Here is a 20,288-nt window from a genome sequence, read left to right on the forward strand (position 1 = left end):
AGCTCCATTATTTTGCTGTTTCTATGACCCTGCTTGCAGCGCTTTCATTTGTTTATGTGCTGTTCGACTTCTGGTGTTTCATCATGGCATTTCATTCCATCATGGTCGCTGCTCTTTCCATCTGCCTAGGCACTTTTCTGAGTTCCATAGACATAGTTAAAGGACTATACTGGCAACAACTATTAAGATGTTTTAGTCCCTTGTTTTTTCACGTGACCAAGCACTCAGTTGAGTGTGAAACGCGTTGTGTGCGGGCCGTTCTGACAGGCGTCCTGCCTCTGTTTTTGCTACTGTTCCAGCCACACTTTGTATTTTTTTTGTTTATTTTAAATAATTTCCTTGTGCAACATTAAATCATTTTTTGTGACCTTTCTAGTGTTGTGCGCTGTGCTTTTTCCGTTTGGAAATTAGGGCATTCACTGTTCTATTTTGACTGCGGAGATGCGGTTCATTTTCCTCTTTTTGTTGACATATATATATATATATGCATATATGTATTCACAGAAACAACTTTGTTAAAGTGACATTATGGTTAAGTTGCATTAATACAAAACTCTGATATTCAGTGAAAAAACATTGTTAAAGCGATGTTAGGGTTACAAGTAAAACTGAAAACCCCAGAAATTCACCAGTTATGGTAAGCTAAGCAACCCTATCGTGCACCACCGCTGTGCACTGCTAAGACTAACACCCAGGACATCAAAGGTGACATCAAAAATGTCATTGATGACATCACATATGTAGGCCACTTGTTTATGTTCACTGACATATTTAGGCCAGGTGTTTCTGTTCACTGACAGTCAGAATATGAAAATTCAAAAGGTCCTATATATCTAGACAATAATCTTGTTTTATGTTCTTAACATGCTTTCCTTAGGGTTTGGTCTCAGCTCATGGTGCACATACACAGGGCAATAAGCAAGCCTCAAACACACAATTTTTTTGTATACATGAAGATGCACTTTAATGTTAATGGCATTTTCTGGTGCTGTTGTTTCTTTCTTCCTTACTTTAGTTTTCCTGTAGGTGTATTCTTATTTGTATGCATTTTGGGTCTTCATATGCATTGTCTGTACTACCAGAAGTGTGTAGTAAGTCTTGAATGTTAGCTATTTATTCCATGTTTAAAATTACTCAAAACTTTGATAAGGTAGCATTCATTATTTTACTATCCAAAATTACCAGATTAAAATTATTGCACTCCTATGGTGCATGCTGCACCATTGCCTATGTGTATGTATGATTAGTTTCCTGTATTAACAACAACACTCCAATATAATGTTTTCTTTAGATTAGTGCATTCCTTAATACATTAATTAGTTCATGATAGGTCTCCCGATCACCCCTGACATCTTGTTACCAACATTATAAGCACAACATATTGTAGGGATTTGTCATCAAAATAAATTTCATTTGTTATCAGTGATGTCATCAATGTCATCTTTGATGTCCTGGGTGTTAGTCTTAGCAGTGCATGGTGCACTTCTCTTTAACAATGTTTTTTCACTGAATTTCATATGTTTTTATTAGTGCAACTTAACCATAATGTTCCTCTAACAAAGACTTTTCTGTGAATTTCATAGGTTTTTTATGAGTGAAAATGTTTCATGATGTTACATCAGTGTATATAAGTTATTAATAATTCCTCTTATAACATATATGAAAGAACTGTAAACCTCCTTTAACAAACATATGTTTTGCAATGCATATCGATGTGTGTCGTTATTAGCAGCACATGCTGGGGATGAAGTCATGGCTGAATTGCCTCGCGCATTAGGCTCGACCATGACCCCAGTCCCACCAAACCACCCCTGTTATCCACTGCACCTACCCTGAATCCTAGTTCAGTGTCCACTATACCCTCATAATGTCACCAATGGCCAGTGCTCATGGCTTGCAGCCATCATTCTCCACAGTCCATTGGACCTGTATTTCAGTCCTGCCGCATTCCCCAATGGGCAAATCAGAGTAGACATTTGTCCTTGCCGAGGTCCAGGCCCACTGCCCAGATGGCAAAGTTATATCACAATTTGTTGTACACACTTTTTGACACTTTCACAAGAATGAAACACAGGACAGATTTCTAAAAGGCTGCTTTCAGGTCCTTGCTGATGCTCCTCATGCAAGTTTGCTGCCATCCCGTCCCGCAAGCATAATTTCTTTTCCAATTTAAGCCTAGGGCTTCAGCCATGCTGCATGCCCCCATAAGTAAACCAGAGTAGGCATTCGTCCTTGCCGAGGGCCATGCCCACTGTCCATGCACCAAAGTTATATCACTATTTTTTGTACTTACATTTTGGCACAAAAATAAAACACAAGACAGATTTGCAAAAGCATGCTTTGAGGTCCTTGCTGATGCTCCTCGAGAATGTTTGCTGCAATCCTGTCCAGCACTTCAGGCTGTAGCCACAAGCAGAATTTGTATTCCCTTTCAAACCTATACCGATTTCCAAAAACTTTACCACACATTGGCAATGGTGGCCATGCCCACTTTAGCCCCATTGCCTTTTGTCATGACCCGGATAATCTGGCCACTGCCCATGGCCACAGGCTATACCCCAGTCACCAAAGGTATATCACTATTGTTTGTACCTAGATTTTGACATTTTTCCCACACAAAAAACAGACACATTTTCAAAACCATGCTTTTGGGTCCTTGCCAATGCCCCTTGCACAAGTTTGCTGCAAATCGGTCCATGTTTTATTTTTTGAAAAGTGTCAAAATGTAAATACAAAAAATAGTCATATAACTTAGCCACCACTTGACAAAATCCATTCAGACTTTGCAGAAACATTCAAGGTTGGGTATATAATCTTTCTCAAAAATGTGTGCACATTTGTCATTTGTCAAACAGCAACAAAGTTATAAGCCATCTAAAAATGTAGAGACCCACCTCCAATTTTGCCCCTATTGTCAGAATCCCACCAAACATTGCAAAGACATTCAGATCTGTGTCTAAAACCTTTATGCAAACGTTTGTGCCGATTTGACAAAAGGCACCAAATGTATAAGCCTTTCAAATATTTTGGGACCCCCCTATAATTTTGCCCCCTCATAGCAAAGCAGCACCACACTTTGCAGAACCATCCAGGGTGAGGCTTAACATGATATTGCAAATTCCATGTAGTTTCATTGACTGGCGCCAAAGTTATAAGCCACCGACCCTGTAATGCAGTATGCATAGATATCCCCGAATATCCGAGGATGGGATATGGCCATAAAAAGCCAAACATTGGTTGTTTTTCATCTATGATGTCTGTGAACATCACAGGAAAGTCCCCAAACATCTGAGATGTTTGCAGATTTTGGAGATAAAAAAACATCCGATTATTTGCTTTTTATAGCCATATCCAAACACCCGTCAACTCCCCAGAGATAGTTTCATTTGTTTGACAAGTGCAATGTTGTGTTTTTGAATATGTTTTTACTGCAATATCTGCAGACTTTGGGTGCAGTTCCAAATCCAACATGGCGTCCATTTCAAAGGTTTTGAAGCCTCTCATGTTTTTAATTGACAAATCAGTGGATGCGTATGATGTTCGTGAATGTCAAAGTGCTCTCTGATTGGTCCAGCAGGTGTCCGTGACCCAGATATCACTTATTGTTTTGGCCTACTTTACACCAAATTTGTAAAAGCATGCTTTTGGGACCAATACGCTGCTCCTCGTGCACGTTTGGTGCAAATCCGTCTAGCGGTTTGGGCTGTAGGCACTAGCACATGTTCTATTCCATTGTGTCTAGGAGGATTTCAAAAATGTTGGGGTCCCCCCTATAACTTTGCCCTCCCTTGACAAAAGCACATCAAACTTCGAATAACCATTCCGAGGTGACGATATACTTTTCTTGCAAAGTTTGGTGGGGATTTGTCGAACGGCAGCAAAGTTAAAAGCCGCTGAAAAAGTGCTCTTTCTCTGAGTTGAGCAAATTAACCATAACTACAGGGCACCTACCACAGGCCCTGTAATGACGTATATATATATATATATATATATATATATATATAATAAATATGCAACATAAACAAGAGTTTATCAATTACGTGAGGCCCATTCTATAAAAATGCAGTAATTCTAAATGCAGCGTCTCCGCAATGCTATACATCTTTACTAAACCTCTTTTTGACCGCCTCAATGACTTGGGTGTCACCTACACTAACTATGCAGATGACACCCAAATCCTCATCCCTATCACAGGAGAGCAAAGCACTGATTCGGCCTGCCTCAACGCTGTCTATCTAACCATCCAAGCTTGGATGGCATACCATGGCCTGTGCCTCAATGACGCTACAGCATCAGCAACTGCATACACCTGTAAGCTCATCAATGCTTGCAGACCTTTCTTGTCTATTGACAGTCGCATCTCGCTGGCCAGAGCCCTTATTCTGTCTAGATTGGATTACTGTAATGCCCTGTATACGGGCAATAAGACCCAAAATATCGTAAAACTCCAAGTACTTCAAAACAATGCCCTTAGGGTGGCCCTCAACATTCCTAAAGCCTCCCACATCTCTATGGTTAGACGAGATGCACACTGGCTACTGGTTCAAGAACGCATCAAATTTAAAACTCTCACCCTTACTCATAAATGCATAAACAAAGTAGCACCCACTTACATCGCTGACAAAGTAGTTAGAGCTCAGACTACCAGGCCCACCCGCTCAGCAAACATGAATTTACTAGCTATACCTAGATTCTACTTACAAAAAGCAGGAGGCAGTAGCTTCCCCACATTAGCCGCTAAACAATGGAACGCCCTACCAGCCAAACCTAGAGCTGAAAACTCTTTCTGGACATTTTGCAAACAATTGAAAACCCACCTCTTTACACAGGGCCTTTTTAACCAACTCTTGTAACAATGTGATGAACTAAATGAACATTTCTATAACCTGTACTATGCTCTCTGTAATTAATAATGAAATGTACCATATAACTGTCTTATGTAAGATAAGCCGCCCAGATACCTCTGGGTTAGGCGTGTTATAGAAAATGGCAAAATAAATAAATAAGAATTACCATGACACTTTGGTCTCCCTCGCAATAATATATCATTTTTTAAATCCAAATTATCAGTAGCCCATGAAACACAGGAAATGTATGACTAGCAACAAGCGCTGCATTTGACCAATGGGTCCTGACTGACGTCTACAAACTATGATTTACGGTAGTAGTTTTAACCATTTCAAACCCACGCTTATACAATAATCAATCTGTATAGTGCAATGCTATAGCAAACGTCAAGAAGACACATGTGTAAACTGCTGGATTTCACACATACATATTTCTTTGCTCTAGAAAGATGAGGTAGTAATGTCATGAGAACTGGTAAAATGGAGCATGTCCCCCTGAACGTTTTGATACAGCGTGCTCCGGCAGGGACTGGGGTGTTGGTCAAATCAGAGAGCAACACCATTTCCTTTAATTTCATAACAAAAATATCTTACAAGATAGAACATATTCAATATATGATCATGTTTCAATCGTGTATTCATCACACAATACAGCATCATCTCCATCTATACAAACATTGCACATAAGTGATTAACATCTACCAACAATGAGACATTTAGACCACCTTGCATTTAACAAACCATCAATACAAAGAGACTGCACAATTAGATATCTAACACACAAGAAACAGAAAAAAACTTATCAAGTCTAAAAATAGTTTTAAAAAAACGAATACAAAAAAGATTGATTTTGAAAGAACACACTGTGACCGCACAGAGGAGTCTTTCTAAATTGAACTGTCTGCCCCTGCGACGCACACTAGTATGTGCAGGGGCTGACAAGCACAGCGAGACACAGAGGAGAAGCCGCATGAGTGTCAGTTGTGTGTGAGAAAATGCGTGTTGGAGAAGGGGAAGGGTAGAGGGGAAACAGGGCTCAAGTCGAGGGTACAGGCGGGGGGTCGGAGTCCCCCCACTTTATTCAGAGGGTGGACTCAGTCCCCCCAGCTAAAATGAGAAAAATTGAATGTGCTCTTCGAATTTAAGCCAACCCCGGGGATCGAACCGCAGTAATTGGGTTTGTAGACCAGACACTTCACTACAGCACTATGTAACCTGATGAAGAATAACAAACAACTAAAGGTGAAATGTCCCATTTCGGTATTGCAACTGCTAGGGAAAACTTTTGTATTGCTTCTTGAAGTTTAAAACATGCACACCTTTTAACGTTTTCAAAAACACTGTTAGAAGAAAATATCCTCCCTTGGTTTTGTGTGTGTGTTGATTTTATGAAAGGCGAATGCCATTCGTCCTGTCCAATTTGGGTGGTTATGCAAACCCAATTCAATGAAATGTGCATATTTCACCTTGATATGATAATTTCTGGCTACGTCACATTCCATTCATTTGTTGATGAGTCCCCCCACTTAAATTTTTAGGACTCGACCCCTAAGGGGAAACAAAAGTGTTTGTGTGTGTATGTGGTGGGGTGGGGGAGCGGGTGGCAAGGAGGAAAGGGAGGATCGGACCCCCCCGAATCTTTACAAAAAACATCTCCCATGTGTTTTTTCCCCTTTTTCATAGGGCCGCACAAAATCGACCAAAATAAGTCGGTCTTTTTTAGGTGCAGCCTTCAAAAAGCAGAAAAGTGTCAAAGAACCGAAAAACCATCAACATACACTGCCAGAATCCATGTTTTTGAGCTACTTTCAATGTTCACAATGCTTTGCTCAGTGACTCCGAACGGGTGCTGAAATTCCAGGAAGACTACTGGGTGTCACGTGTAGCTTTCCAGCTGAAATGACCCAAACAACTGCCATATGCGCTCCCTTGACTTTAGACATAATCTTCTACTTGGTCCTATTGCCTAAGGGATACTTAGGGCTGGCAAAGGCCACAGAAGGGCTACATCCTTGCACAAACAATATCATTCACCTAAATAGATACATTCTCCAGCATGGGGTCTGGCATGGATTCACATGCTCATGAATATTCCCCGTCGTCAGGCTGGGAATCCTCGGTAAAGAAAAAATCAGTATCAGTTTCGTTTCTGATCTGTCTTTCTTAATAGTAACCAATCACTGGTCTCTGGGTCATACTGTCCCCAGCCAATGACTGCCCTCTCCCTAAGCCCCGCCCCTCGCAGCCATCCTCAGATTTTTAACGCACGTTCAAGTGTTGGGAGTCCTCGTGCTATAACTATCGAGCTTTTACTGTGTTTTGCGCTTTTTCAAAGAGATTTATCTCATTTTTCGGTTTAATCGAGCCTCAAGCTACACCGTTTCTACTTCCGATCAACGGGGACCCGTTTCGGATTTATCTATGCCCCTCAAGGGTGAAGTTTTCGTCAAGTTATGCTTCTTGGAGGATTCCAGAGGTTTCTGAGGTCTACCTCGCGGATTAGAAGACCATGGCCCAGGAGAAGGGATGCTCGACTCCCGGCAAACTGTTCAGGATCTGCCCTGGATGCAATTTACAAAACGTGTTCAAGGAAGACGAGCATTTGAAATGTCTTTACTGCCTCCACGAGGACAAAACGCACGTGGAGAAGGACTGTGCGTTTTGCATGAACATGTCGGATCGGACTATGAGGGATCATTGGACCCGTCTCACCAACTGGCTGGAAGGCAAGAGCCCAGCAGGTAAGAAGAAGAAGCTCGAGCGGTCTTCTAAGTCCTGTGAGGGCGCCCCGGCGACGGGAGCCCAACAGAAAGCAAAGTACAGCGAGTCCGCGGGCACCGGGAGCGCCGAACGGTCGGGCTCCTCGGCTGCCAAACAGGGCGCACCTTCACCGACGCCATCAACCACGAGCCAAAGCTCTGGCTCGGGGAAGAGAACATCCGAGAACCTGGCTAAGCTTCTTGAGAGGCCCTGGTTGATCTTGAAGGAACCGGCCGAAGGGGAGCGAGGCGGTGACCCTCCCCCTAAGGTGAAGGCCTCTATCGAGGGAGTTGCGGCAGCCCTGGCAAAGCCTGTGGAGGCTATCCCAGTGGAGGCGACCTTGGGGCCCAGAGTGTCCTTGCCTCTGTGGAGGGAATCCTGAAGACCCCGGTGGAAAAAGAGGGGGGGGGCGGTGGCCGTTATGGACACGGACAAAACCTCTGAGGAGGAACTGACCGAGAATTTGGAAGAGGATCGGTCCCACGGGAGGAAACACGACTAGGGGGATGACGAGAGCGAGGGTGGCAACAACTATGAGGTTCCCGTGGATGAGGAGCAACCGTCGTGCCCATCACGCCCTTCGCAGCCCGAGCCGCAGGACAACTCGCAACCATTTTGACAGCAATCCAAGCCTTATGCACGGAGATAAGGACGAGACTGCCCCTACCCCCGACGCACGACCCGGCTGAACCTCCAAACAAGAGGAGGAGAATTCATCCAGTGCCCCTTCAGCCCTCACAGCCTTCTCAGCCTTTGTCCCCTTCCCCGGTCCCGAGGGACGACACAGGAACAGACAAGGCCACGACGGGGAAGGATGACGACGACGGTGACGACAGGACTGACCTGCCATATTTGATTCCTCTGGCGTCCCTGCCTGACGAGATTGGCTCCTTCCACACCATGATTGCCAGGGCATCCGAGCTTTTTCAGCTCTGCCCCGAAGAGAAGTAGAAGGAAGGCTTCCTCTACCAACGGCGCGAGGCCAAGAGGAAGACGGTCCTCGTGGTGCCGTTGCTGGATGACATCTGGGATGAGGGACTTGACCTTCTTAAGAACCCGCCCACGAAACCTGCCAAGAGGGACCGGTACGAGAAGAAGTACCGGGTCCCCGACAGTGCCCCGTTGTGCCTTAGGATTCGGTCGTCTCAGCAGCGGCCAAGAAGAAAGCGGGGGGGGGGGTGCATCGGCTTCATCTTCAACTTCCCCACCGGACGGCGAGGGAAAGAAGCTGGACGCCATGTGGGGACGAGTCATCTCGTCGGCGGCGACGACGATTAAGGCGGCCAATGCCCTAGCGATTGTGGCCCACTGTGACAGGGAATTGTGGTACAAGATTGCCCCCCTGTTGGACTTCCTCCCAGATGACAAGAGGGCAGAGGCCCTGGCGATCATACAGGAGGGTGAGGTGGAGTCGGACCACGCCATAACAGTGGCCATGGACATTGCCGACACCGGTTTCTGCCAGTTGGGCAACGGCGTTTGCCTTTGACGGCGGGGGTGGCTCAAGGCAAAGGATTTCTGCCAGGACGTGCAAGCCAAGGTTTTGGACATGCCCTTCGACGGGAACAATCTGTTTGGAAAGACAGTGGATGAGTCGCTGCAAGCCATCAAGACCGACAAGGAGATGGCTCGGGCCTTGGGAGTTCTGCAGCAACGGTGGCCGTCCTTTCGGAACTCTTGAGGCAAGCAAGGTGCCTCCAAAGGATTCGGCGGCGGCTCCTCGACCTACCGTCAAGCGGCCCGTTCCTCATCACAAGAAGCCTACAGGGGATGAGGCAAGTCAGGTGGATCTCGCCGTCATCGCGAGGGAGGTTAAGGAGGCAAAGTTGCTTCCAAGCAAGACTTAACCGGCCGTAGCGTCGGGCCCCCACCGAAGCAACCCCGGTGGGAGGCTAGCTGGCGAAGTTCGTCAGCGTGTGGGAGTCCATTTCCACCGACCGTTGGGTGCTGGATGCCCTGGCCCACGGGCACACTCTGGAATTCCTAAAAAAGTGCCCCCGAATTCCTCCAGTGGCCAGGAAGGAAAATCACGTCCCTCAACTGCTGTTAGAGGTAAGGGCGATGCTCAAGAAAGGAGCCATCAAGCTCGTCCCAAAGAGGCTCCGGGGCTCCGGAGTATACCCAAGATACTTCCTTGCCAGGAAGAAGACAGGAGGTTGGCGTCCCATCCTGGACTTGCGTCGGCTAAACAAATACATCAAGGCACAGAAGTTCCGGATGGTCACCCTCCAGCACTTGCTGGGCCAGCTGGAGGAAGGTGACCTCCCATCGTCGTTGGATTTGAAGGATGCGTACTTTCACATCCCCATCCTAAAAGGACACCGAAAGTTTCTCAGGTTCGTAGTCCAAGGGTGGCACTACCAGTTCAAGGCCCTCCCGTTCGGATTGAAGTCGGCGCCCAGGGTGTTCACCAAGTGCCTAGCACCAGTGGCGGCGTGGCTGCGCCTGCAGGGGATCCACATCTACCCCTACCTGGACGACTGGCTCATCCGAGCAGGGACCAGGGAACTCACCGTCGAACACACAGCGAAGACCGTCCGGCTGCTCACGGACCTGGGATTCTCCATCAACTTCCCCAAATCCCACCTGGTTCTGTCGCAGGTCACGCTGTTTCTGGGAGCCAAGCTCAATACAGTGGTGCAATTGGCCTTGCCGTTGGAGGAAAGAACGCAGGCCATCCTGGGCAAGGTACAGCGTCTGCTGGCCAAGGACGTGGCCAGAGTGAGGTCCGTAAAGTCCCTGCTTGGGATGATGTCCTCTTGCATCTATCTGGTGCGCCTGTGCAGGCTTCATATGCGCCCTCTGCAGGAGTTCCTCGACGCCCGTTGGATTCAAGCGACGGGCAGCTTCGAGGAGAAGATCTCGCTCAACGAAGTATTCCGGCAAGCAATTCGATGGTGGGGCACCCACGCGCATCTCGCGGCGGGCACAGATTTTCAGACTCCAGCATCCAAGGTGACGGTGACGACGGATGCCTCCCTGGAGGGGTGGAGAGCACCCACAGGAGATCTTCAGGAGGAGAGGACGCTCCCCATCAACATACTGGAGCTCCGAGCGGTGTTCTGGGCCCTCAAGTCATTCCTCCTGTCCCTCAAGGGCAAGGTGGTGAGGATCTTCACCGACAACACCACCACGATGTTCTACATCCGGAAGCAGGGAGGAACCAGATCCCCAGCCGTGTCCAAGGAATCCCACGATCTGTGGCACTGGGCCATTGCCCAGGGGATGTTTCTGGTACCTTTTCATCTAGCAGGGGTAAAAAACAGCTTTGCTGACTCGAGTGGGAACTACGCCAGGATCAAGTGGATCAACTCTTCTGGCGATGGGGCAAACCCCAAAGTGACCTGTTCGTGACAGCGACGAACTACAAGTGTCAGAGGTTCGCCAGCAGGTTCCCCCAGCCGAGGAGCATGGGCGATGCTTTCTCGTTCCCCTGGGACGGCCTGTTCCTGTATGCGTTCCCTCTATTGCCATTGCTGCTCAGCCTCTACAACCAACTCAAGAGGTCCCGGTGCAGGATGATCCTCGTCGCACCGAGGTGGCCGAGACAGATATGGTTCCCTGACCTTCTGGACTTGTCACCGTCCCCACCAGTCAAACTGTCAACGGACGCAGATATTCTCTCCAGAGAAGGAGGCGTCATTCTTCATAACGACCCGGAGTCGCTGAACTTGCAGACCTGGCTCCTGCAGCACTAGAGTTTGGAGGGTACGATATTCCGGCTGACTGCAGAGAGGTTCTTATAAAGGCCAGGGTGTCCTCAACTCTCAAGTGCTACGGACACAAGTGGAAGAGGTTCTCTGTCTGGTGCCGTTCACAGAAGATTAACCCTCTACGGATTACAGCCCCTCAAGTACTACCATACTTACTGTCGCTGGCCAAGGCCAAAGCTGGACTAGCTCATGCTTCCATCAAGATACATCTGGCAGCGATTTCCGATACACCAGAACTGCAGGACGGTCGTCCCTGTGGTCTCATCGCCTGGTGAAGGAGTTTATGAAAGGACTGTTTCGATCGTTCCTGTCGGTGAAGGCTTCAGCTCTGGCGTGGGAGCTGAACGTGGTGCTGACCAGGCTCATGGGCCCGCCATTCAAGCCCTTGCATTCGGCTCCGTTGAGGTTTCTGTCGTGGAAGACAGCGTTCCTTGTGGCCATCACCTCTGCACGACGCGTGGGAGAGATTCAGGCCCTATCCTGCAAGCCCCCATACCTGACTTTCCACAAGATGAGGGTAGTGATGAGGACGCCCCCCCTCCTTCATGTCCAAGGTGCCGTCAGACTTCCATCTCAAAGAGCCCTTGGTTTTACCAGTCTTTTTTCCCGTCACCTTTGTCGCCGGCCGAGAGGACTTTGCACTCGCTGGATGTAGCTAGAGCGCTGAAGTTCTACGTGGATCGAACAAAGAGTTTTCGGAAGACATCACAGCTGTTTGTGAACTTTGGACCTGTGAACCAAGGGAAGACTCTCTCGAAGGCTTCCATTTCCAGATGGCTCTCTGGCTGCATCATGCACTGTCATCGGTTGGCAAACCGACCGTTGCCCAGCCGTCCGAGAGCCCATTCGACCAGAGCGATCGCTGCTACCACGGCGTTCTTGTCTTGTGTGCCCCTGCTGGACATCTGCAGGGCTGCTACGTGGAGGTCGATGCACCCCTTCACGAGATTCTACTGCGTCGACCGGGATTCCAGGGAGGAGTCCAGAGTCAGCCAGGCAGTGCTGCGCAGCCTGTTCGCTTAAGGTGAGCCTGGTGAGGAGGTAATAGATGCTTAATGTTGAGTTTTATGTAATGCTTAATGTTGAGCCTTGCCACCTCCCATGGTTGTGCATGTGTGTAATGCTATGTATTCTTATATTCATGAGCATGTGAATCCATGCCAGACCCCATGCTATAGAAGGAACAAGTTACTTACCTGTAACTGTTGTTCTCCAGCATGGGTCTGGCATGGATTCACATGCAAACCCTCCCTCCTTCCCCTCTGCGGCTCTTCACTTGGTCATACTGCCACTTTATGTGCTACCAAATCTGAGGATGGCTGCCAGGGGCGGGGCTTAGGGAGAGGGCAGTCATTGGCTGGGGACAGTATGACCCAGAGACCAGTGATTGGTTACTACTAAGAAAGACAGATCAGAAACTAAACTGATACTGATTTTTTCTTTACCGAGGATTCCCAACCTGACGATAGGGAATATTCGTGAGCATGTGAATCCATGCCAGACCCATGCTGGAGAACAACAGTTACATACTTTTAGCACTGCATTCAATGTGCCATATCTTCCCATCCCCACTGCACCAAAAGTGCAGGGAACTATCCCTCACTGTTGCATTTGATGTACATTGACCTTCCCAAAGTACTGCATTTGCCTCATCGCGATTATATCCAGTGTGCAGTCTCTGTAACACCACTCGTGCATTCAGAGCTCAATGTCTTATGCAAAGTTCAGTCTCCTACCAATTTCCATTACATTCCAAGTATATTGTCTGGCTCATCGCCACTTTATTCAAGGAACAGTTTCCTATCAATTATTCCTGCGTTCAAAGAGCAGCGACCTCTCCATCATCACTCCATTAGACGTCCAGTCTTTCCCCATCTCTTCTGCATTCACAGTGTAGTGATCTCCTGATCACCAGTGTTTTCAAAGCTCAGTGTCCATTCCTCAACAATGCTTCCAAATTGCAGTGACCTCCCTAGCGCCACTGCATTGCAAGTGCAGTGCCCTACCCATTGCTGCTGCATTCCTAGAGCAACGCCCTCCCTATCACCACTGCATTCAAAGTGCAGTGTCCTTCACAGCACCACATTCACATGCCTTGTTTGCCTCAGCTAGCACTGACATTAGGTAAGAAGGCAGGCTTGTGTTAAGAAGAAGGCCCTGCTGGCATCAGCCCCTTGCGGTGTAATGGCAGATGAAGCACGGAAGTGAAAGTTCTCAGCAGCAGATCATTACTAACCTCTGACAAATTAGCGTGGAGCTGGGACATGTGCACTTCATTATTCATGAGCAGAAGATAATTGCTTCAAATGTCAGGGACTCTCTGTTCCTCCATAGCACATTTCCAGATGTTCCCAGCGACAGATTTATGTCTATGTTGGTTCATAAAATACATACAATAAGGAGTTAGGCAGCAATTATATCTAATGATGTGCTGTAACTATTCCCATGAGACATAAATCTGATTCAGCTCCTTGTTTTGCTATAGGTGGAAGTGTGAGTTCTGCTACAGCTCAGGGGTCTGTGCTGCTGCAGGAGTGTACATTATGAGGTTGGTTCACAAATAATAACCCGGTGAAAACCTAAGAAAGGACATTTTTTTCAGAAGGCCAATTCTTTTTTCAGAAGCCCCATTCTTTGAAATTAACCGATTATCAAATTCACAAAGAAAACGTGTATTTGCTGGAGATCATATGTGCTAAGAGCAACTGATGCACAGCCCAGCACTACGCATGCACTGATGTCAGGTTCCTGCCGGCACACATGCATTGCTGGCCACCCAGAACCCACATGGATCCTGTGTGCGCAATTTAACATTACAAGCCATCCTCAATTGCGAAAAAAGAAAACGCAGAATGGGCAGTAGTGGCCCATCTGTGCATTATGCACACCGCTGTGCTTGTTCCAAACACTTGCATGGAACTGCGTGACTTTTGGGGCCACAGTTGCAACCCCTGGGGACTCCCTTGTGACCCCAACTTTAATTTTTTCTTAAAAGAAAAAGAAAATGTTTTGCACAAAAAGAAAACTGGTGCTCCTGGTGTAGCAGGCTCTGCCGCAGTGCAGGGGTTCACGCCACGCAAGGTCTGGTGGGTCCCCCGCCCAGTCTTCACTCATCAGAGTGAAGGCTGGGCCAGCGAGGCACTCATTAGGGGTTGGAGCTGACCGTGACATGTGGCACATGTCACATGCCACGTTCAGCACCAACTCCTTCTCCCTCAGCTTCCTTGCAGTTCACATACAGGAACCAGGAAGCTCTCGCAGCTTCCTGGCTCCTCTTTGTGAACAGCACAGAGGAGCTGAGGAGGCCTGGAAGGATGGGCCAAAGCTGCAAGAAAAAGGTGAGAAGGTTTTTTTGTGTAATATGATGTGTGTTTTGCATGCTTGAAGGTGCGTGTCAAATGTATGTATGTGAATCAGAAGTGATGTGATGTGTTTTTTTGAATGTTCTGGGTGGGTGGGTGTGCCTGTGTAGAGAATGCAATGAGTGGATGTAAGAGAGGGTGTGAGTGGCTAGTAGGTGAATGAGAAGTGATGTGATGTGAGTTTTTGAAAGTCCTGGGTGGGTGGGTGTGTGCCTGTGCGCTGAGAATGTAATGAATGGATGTAAGAGAAAATGCGAGTGACTGGTGGGAGAATGAGAAGTGATGTGATGTGTGTTTTTGAATGTTCTGAGTGGGTGGTTGTGTGTAGACAATGTAATAAATTGATGTAAGAGAAGGTGTAAGTAGTAGGTGAGTGGATGAATGAAAGATGATGAGTAGGTGTGAGTGACTGGTGGGTGAATGAGAAGTGATGTGATGTGTGTTTTTGAATGTTTTGGGTGCGTGGGTGCCTGTGTAGAGAATGCAATGAGCAGATGGGTGTGTGCCTGTGTAGAGAATGCAATGAGCAGATGGGTGTGTGCCTGTGTAGAGAATGCAATGAGTGGATGTAAGAAAATGTGTGTGTGTGAGTGACTGGTGGATGAATTGTATGAATGGGATGGTGTGTTTCTGAATGTTCCTATGTGCCTGTGTAGAAAATGCCATGGGGGAGGTAAGAAAAGGTGTATGATTGAGTGACTGGTGGGTGAATGAGTATGAATGTGATGGTGTGTTTTTGAATGTTCTGGGTGGGTGGGTGTGTGCCTGTGTAGAGAATGCAATGAGTGTACGTAAGAGAAGGTGTGACTCAGTGACTGGTGGGTAAATGAGCATACATGTGCTAGTGTGTGTTTGAATGTTCTGGGTGGGGTTTGCTCTGTGCCTGTGTGGTGAATCCAGAGTGAGTGTGAGAGGAGATATATGGGCGAGTGACCAGTGTGTGAAAGGGGATGCATGAGTGTGTAAGGCCTTGCAAGACTGGGGATCACTAGAGCATTTTTGCCACATCCATTATTGACTTTACATGTTTAACTGGTATTTTTGGGCAAAGGCAAGTTCATGTGTGCCATTCCCTGGCTAGACTGCCATTTTGGTGCAGTCAGTCTAGCCATTGCTTACTGTGGCATGACATGTATTACTCATCATCTTTAAAAAAGCAAGCGTGATAAGTAGTGTTATCTTGCTAGACTGATGTTTTGGTGAGGCGGACTGTATATTCTTCACTGTAGCATGACATTTTATTAACTGAGCATCTATGATAAGGCTTACATGAAACCAGTTTCAACAGGTTTTCCTATTGTGACATGTCACTTTTAATGGCCAAACCAACGGGAGTATGTACTTACATATGGGTACTGGCATATATTAGCAGAGCCAGTTTTGTGCCCAGTGCCAGTAATGATACTATAGAAAAACGTCTTAAAGCAAACATAAGTATGGTATTATATGGGAATACTGGCATATTTCGGTGGAGTCAGCATGGAAATGTATGGGCACAGGCAGCATACAAATGTTTTTATACTGGTATATATTACAGGGACTGGCATGATAATGCATTGGGAAATGCCCTGGGCACTTTTGGTGACTTTCATCAATTGTACTACTGGTGGCTGGTATATTTTGGACCAGACACAACCCCTTTCTCTCTATGTTACATTAAACATTAAAGATTTAAGCTTTGATTGAAAAACATATTTACTTCTTTCACTTGCAGCAGTGCATGCCCCTGCAGCGGCATAATCATCATGGACATTGCACACACATGGTGGTCTGGACCGGCCCGGGGTGTGGCGTGCCCTGTGCTTTGTTAAGGAACTTCGGGGGGTGGCCCACAGCATTGCTCGCAGGGGAGCTACCACATTTTGTGCTATGCCATTGGGCACCACTGGGTTTGACACAGGGCTCGTGTGCAGTGCATGCTTTGAAGTCTAGCAGTGAGTCCCCGGGTGAGAAGCAACTTGTGGGTGTCTCCAATTTTAAATAACTGTGTGGTGCTATGAATTTATGTGTGCAGCAATGATTTACATTAAATTGTGTTTTTTATAAAGTCCTCTGGCACCCAGTATTACTCTTCGATAAGAACAACTATGGGGGGTCTTGGATATATTGAAAGAACCTTTCCCAGGTATTATAATCCAGCAAAGATAACATTATCAGGTGCACTGCCCTCTGTGCACGATGACCAGTCTCATAGGTTTCTTTTATCGTAGTAGTAGCTCAATCATATATACATTTATAACCAGGGAATTTTGTTGATACTAAATCTGTGTCAATTATTTAATTTGTAGGCCTTGCTCGTGCTGCATTTTTCTCCTGGTTAAACAGCAGCCCACGCTTCCCCAGGTCAGTGATATTTTGGCTTGTTTAACACAACAATGCCAAAGATAACACGTACTTTTGTGTCAATTGATCTATAGGTGTTTCAAACTCTAGCTGTACCCTGCGTTCCAGATTTCAGTTACCCTGTTAGAAATACTGCATTATGAATATTTTACACATAGACCCCACGTCGAATCTGGAAAATGGCATTCCCCAAATGTGTAATCGTGGACAAATCGTGCCTCCCTCTGTGACTCGGTTCTTATATCTGACTGAAATAAGAGCACCCAGAAGCACGGGTGCTAGATGCATCTAAAAAATCTGAAGGTCGTTTGCCATCCCTTCCTATGAGGTCACTTGGGGGCAGGGTTAAATTACATCACTTCCTGTGATGTCATCAGGGGGTCAAAAGTTGTGTGCTGTCACTTCCACTACCCCTGGCATTTTGGTGAAATGACGTCCCTGTGTACTCCACCGTTATTGTGTACAATACTCGCAGAAGAATTGTGTGTCTTCTCCCCAGGGATCACTTACAGATATATCATTGCTACCAGGATAATTCTAAGGGTAACAATCTCAATTAAGTGAACAAGGGCTGGTTACCTTTCTCAGGCTTCCAATGCACTTGAGGGTTCCAGAATTCCAACACCCATCTGGGTGCAATGACAAGGACGTGTCCAGTTCAGTAAGAGCTGATCTCGTGGATGGATACAGGGAGGTGTGTTCATTCCTGTGCTCCCCCCACTAATGGAAAACACTACTTATAAGCAGGTTTGAAAGACTGGATGGTATCTATTATCTGAGTGGGATGGGGATAAGGGTATTCATAGAGGTTTCTGCAGATATTTGAGAATCCAATGACATGGCCTTTAGTCCACGAACCTCTAAGGTTGCTGTGTGGGTGCTGGAGAAATCTGAGTAAAACCTACAAGTGAATATCAAGTTTCATCATGTATTTATTTATAGATTTAAAAGGCGCCACATCCTGCAGGCATCGGGGCACCAACATAAAGACAAAAGGACAACAAAAATTAAAATAATTAAATGGGACAGGCAAGGATTAAATTATGAGGACAAGGCTGTAGACAAAAGATTACTTAAACAGGAAGGTCTTCAATGCTCGACGGAATTTTAAGTTGTTTTTTTCTAATCCTATTGCAATCAGGAGAGCGTTCCCAATCTTAGTGGCTCTAATGGGAAAGGATCTGCCCAATCCCTTGGTCCGTTTGTAGGTTACACAGTTGATCTGACCCTGGTTTCCTGAACACAGGGATTTAATGGGAGCGTATGGGTAAACCAGTGACTTCAGATAAAGAGGAGCTATTCCAAAAAGGCAACAGTGTACTAGTGTGCCGGATTTAGAAGCAATCTGATCTTTAATCAAAAGCCAATAAAGATCTCTCTATTGACCGAGGTGTGCTCGCCTCTTGGGATGTTTTTAATAATGCGCACTGCATTATTTTGAATTATCTGGCATTTTGTCAGACAGACGATGTTTGCCCCTATTAATAGTGTATTGCAATAATCCAGCCTCAAGAATATGGTAGCTTGGGAAATGGTAGCACAGTTCTTTTCATTAACCAGGGGCCTGATGTGTCTAAGCAGGCCTAGATGGTACTGACAGTTCTTGCTTATTTGATTTACATGGGCTTCTGCATTCAAAGAGGATTGCAGAGTGATGCCCAGGGTTTTTACCTTGCCTAGAACCGGGATTGCATTGATCTTGGTGTTAAAGGTTGTGAAGTTCACGCTCAGTTTGGCACGAGCTTGTCAGGAGTCGAAGATGAGAAGTTTGGTTTTACTGCTATTGAGGCACATCCAGTTCATGGTCATCATGCCCCGATGATATCACAGACGCCTCAGATATTGATGGCGTCCTGGGTGTATTTGCCACTCAGCACTAAGACCTGTTGAGTGCCATCAACGAAATTTGCAAAAAATAGGGTGCTGTCTTCAAACAGGGAGCAGAGAGGTCGAAGATACAGGTTGAAGGGGACGGTGACAGATTGCCACCCTGTGTTACTCCACATCTGATATGGGGTCAGTGGTGAGAATGCTTCACCCCAGTGAATTTTGGACATGCGATCGGAGGGGAAGGAGTGAATCCAGTCGACCACCCCCTTTGAGCAACTACATGCTTGTTCATGTGAACGCAGTAACTTGTCGTGGTCCAATAAATCGAAATATTCTTATCCTCAACGCTTTGGAGTTGCCCCATTGCACACTTCTGAAGGATTTTCAACAGGAAGTGGCTATTAGTGATCGATCTAAGATTACTTCGGTCTTTGTGGTCTAAGCCAGGTTTTTTTAGCAGAAGGGTGACCTCACTGACTGTAATGGCTTCAAGAGTGTAACTGTCTCTGAAATAGGCGTTGACCATGCGGGTGAGGAACAGGATGCACAGCTCCTGATGTTCCAGTATGTACTTGATGTTCCATCCTTCTGCAGACCATGAAATTGAATTTCGTAATGAAAAGAAGCTTCTTTTAAGCAACAAGGGACAAATCAGTTTGTGGTATGCCTTTCATAAATAAATGAAATTCTGCACTGGACTCTGAGACTATGGAAATCTAGTTGGTAAGAGAATGGCATTCTGATTTCTCAGAGGTCATTGTACATTACTGAAGACAATTTTCCATGAATTGAATACCCTATTGTCAAGGACATCAATACACTTTAACCACATACCTCTAGGAGGAGATTGTACACAATTACATCTCATGGCATTTAGCCCTAAAACAAATTATTAATATTAATTTTGAGCTTAAAGGTATCCTGGTGTTCCTGCATCCTTTACCTCACTGTCAGTGTTTAAGGCTAAAGAGTTTCTAGTGCCCTGCTAGTCTCAGACTTAATCACCTCTTGCTACAATTCCTGTTTTGGTCTTCAGTGCTAAAATATTATCGCCTGTAAGAGGGTTTTGCCTTCCAACTCTGAGAAACCTTTAAGAGAGTCTGCATGAGCATCAGGTACAGTCGAGGAGCCTGGAAAAGCATCACCTTTCTCAATGACCTCAGAATGGCTCTCTGATTTCCCAGGGTTCTGCAGTCTTTTCTCCGGATGTCTCCTCAACATTGTGGCAAACACTCATGCCGCCACCTTCAGTTTTTTCCAACCATTTCCGGTACCTCCCCCTCCACCTTTTTTCCCTTTACCACCTACTGCTTACTTCCTTTTAACACCTTCTCCTGTTGTTAACTAACCTTTTTTATGCTTGAAAAAGCATAAAGCAATGGTCAATTGTACCCCTACTTACATAATAGTACACAGGTTACACAGAAAAATGA

At 46.2% G+C, this 20,288-nt stretch overlaps 1 protein-coding gene across 2 annotated transcripts in view; it reads left to right on the top strand.

Moving 5' to 3' along the window:
* The window catches only part of PAMR1 (peptidase domain containing associated with muscle regeneration 1), a 443,694-nt gene that overhangs the window by 254,458 nt on the left and 168,948 nt on the right, over positions 1-20,288 (top strand). The gene's annotated exons all lie outside the window — the stretch shown is intronic.

Source organism: Ambystoma mexicanum, chromosome 11 (genome assembly GCF_040938575.1).
Source record: "Ambystoma mexicanum isolate Mex_15411 chromosome 11, UKY_AmexF1_1, whole genome shotgun sequence".
NCBI classification, from domain to species: domain Eukaryota; kingdom Metazoa; phylum Chordata; class Amphibia; order Caudata; family Ambystomatidae; genus Ambystoma; species Ambystoma mexicanum.